Raw genomic sequence first — 2,599 nt, 5'->3', positions numbered from 1 at the left:
CATAACACAAAGCTGAACTGAATGAATGTGTCATGGTCTGGCTTGTTGGATATTTTTTCCCTTTTTACATTATGTGTGTGTACTGCAATAACAAATGCAAGGGATAGAAATGTAGTATTCCGCCAAAAGTATAATGAGTTTCATGAGATGAATAAATAAATATTAAACAGTTCCATCTAATGTTTCATACATATGGACGGCATGAACATTAGTATGGGTCCTTAGAATATGCTGCTGCACAGATGAGGGTTAAAAAAGAGTAAGGAATGTAAATTTGAGATTTTCACATTTCACAGCTACCCGTCTTAGAAAGAACCCTAATTACATTTTAACAGCTGGTTCACGGAACTCAACAAAAGAGTAGATATTAGTTTTGTTGAACTGCTTTAGACCAGCTGAATCCCACCACTGCATTGCCCCAGAACTCATAGGCAATATTGGCAATTTAGAGTTTATTAGGCAAGGTAACAGGTTTGTTTGCTGAAAGTTAGAAGGACTTGAGACACTGGCTGATGAAGAGCAAGAGCGCAGCCTTCAATAAGGATTACAACTCAGTGAAAAGAAACCCCAAGTCTGCACAACTGAACACATAGGTAACATAAAGACAAATGGAGAAACATTGTCATTGTCAAGAACTTTCCCTTGCCTGGCTCCATGATCAGTGCTCACAAAAGCAGCAGTCATTGGGCTCCAAAGATGTGTTACACTGAGCAAAGCTGCAGTGCAAGAGATCCTTAAAATGTTGCCAGCAAGGAGGCTCCTTTGAGGACTAACATGTGCCTGACTCCAATACGTGGCATTTTCAGTAATGTCGTTGCATGTGAAAATTGGGTATGGAATTAGGAAGACCAAAGAAGAATCGATATATTTTAAGTATGGTGCTTGTCACTAGTATGGAAAGAAACATGGCTCACCACAAGAACTAACAAATGTGTCTGTGAAAATGTGCAGCCAGAAGGCTCAGTAAAACAAGGATAGCGGGACTGCATCTCCACAGACTTTGAAGAACTTGTCAAGAGAGAGCAATCTCTGGAGAAGGACCCGGTGACGCTCCTGGCTTGGTAAAATAGATAGGCAGTGAAAAAGATGAAGGCTGAGATAGTTAACGTTTATTGTGCCAACCTGGCTGATAAACACATGTGGGGTCAATTGAAGGGCAGAGAGATACATTTCTCAGTGAGACTCGCCTTTCTAGTTCTCGAGTCTCTTGCTTTCTGATAGTCAAATCAGGGTGCAGCTGCCTTAGCCAGTTCCCTGCTTCAGCTGGCAGCGCTCACTTCCTGCTAGACATCCCTGAGGGGAAGTCACATGAACCTACCCTGATGCAGCCCTGGGTGCTGAAGCAGCCATGTGGAGACCCCTGCCAGCACTGAGATGCTTACACACTCACTAACTCGGCTTTCCTCCTGTAGTCGGCAGCATTGCATCTGTTTTGTGAGATGGAGGAGGACTTTGCAGATCAGTGCCGTATATATGGGCTAATGTTGGACTTGTGGTCTTGGGCAGCACTGGTTTGAGATGCTTTCTTAATGTACACTTACCCTTTAAATAAAACTTTCTCTTACTTTTAGATGCGCCACAGCTTCAGTAGAGATGGCTCTAGCTGTGTTTGAGCTGCTCTAAGCCCCTCCCCCAGGACCACCGCAGTCCAGTCGGTTAGTCTGCACTTCACGGTAACCACGTGGGACTGAAAGGCCGTCATCCAAAAGGCAGACATGTCAGAGGAGATGCAACAGCACTCGGCAGAGTGCATGACTCAGGCGCTGGAGAAATACAACAGAGAGAAGGACATTGCGGCCCACGTCAAGAAGGGGGTTAACAAGAAGTACAATCCCACTTGGAACTGCATTATGGGCAGAAACATTGGTAGGTACGTGACACATGAACCGAAGCACTTCAGCTACTTCTACCTAGGTCAAATGGCCATCCTTCTCTTCAAACCTGGTTAAAGCATGGGTTAAAGCATGCCCACACACCCAGAGATCCATCCAACACCAAGGACGACCGCCAAAATTCCAAATACCAGAGACTGGACTCTTCAGCCTAGCTAAGGGAACACCTCCACCTTTGACCCTTTGTTGTGTTGTTTGGTACAGGACCTCCTCTGTACTCATTTGTGGTTATAAATCAATAAGCAAAAACAAAACTAACACCCAAAACAACTCCCTTATACATATGATGTACCCAGACTAACACAAAGGTGTCAACAATATAGATTGAGACAGTATCTGCCACAATGGGCTCAAATATAGGAACAACTGTGCGCCTAGTGCAGGCCCAGGCAGTGTTTTGCTCTTTTTGTGCAGAGGGTTGCTATGAGTTGCAACTGACTTGACAGCACTTCAAATAACAAAATGATAAGGATGCATTTATTTTGTCTACAAAACTCTTTTTGCTGATGTGGCAGGCATTTTCCTCTGATTCTCAGCTTGTCAGCCGTATAGACTCTACCTCAACTTTTGTCTCTGTGGACTAAAACTCCTTTTGCCTCAACTCTTTCTTACCATCCTGGTGATGTTCCTCTCATATCTCTCATGGCTCTATGGTGTGGCCTCTACTTTATCTGTGTCTTTTCCACCTCAGGCAGGGATCTTACATA

At 44.1% G+C, this 2,599-nt stretch overlaps 1 pseudogene; it reads left to right on the top strand.

Moving 5' to 3' along the window:
* The first annotated feature begins 1,697 nt into the window (after positions 1 to 1,697).
* Positions 1,698 to 1,949, top strand: LOC142440724 (dynein light chain 1, cytoplasmic pseudogene; annotated as a pseudogene).
* The last annotated feature ends 650 nt before the right edge of the window (positions 1,950 to 2,599 follow it).

Source organism: Tenrec ecaudatus, chromosome 2 (genome assembly GCF_050624435.1).
Source record: "Tenrec ecaudatus isolate mTenEca1 chromosome 2, mTenEca1.hap1, whole genome shotgun sequence".
Lineage (NCBI taxonomy): Eukaryota > Metazoa > Chordata > Mammalia > Afrosoricida > Tenrecidae > Tenrec > Tenrec ecaudatus.
The sequence above is the reverse complement of the archived record's forward strand: the minus strand, read 5'-3'. Positions and strand labels throughout refer to the sequence as shown.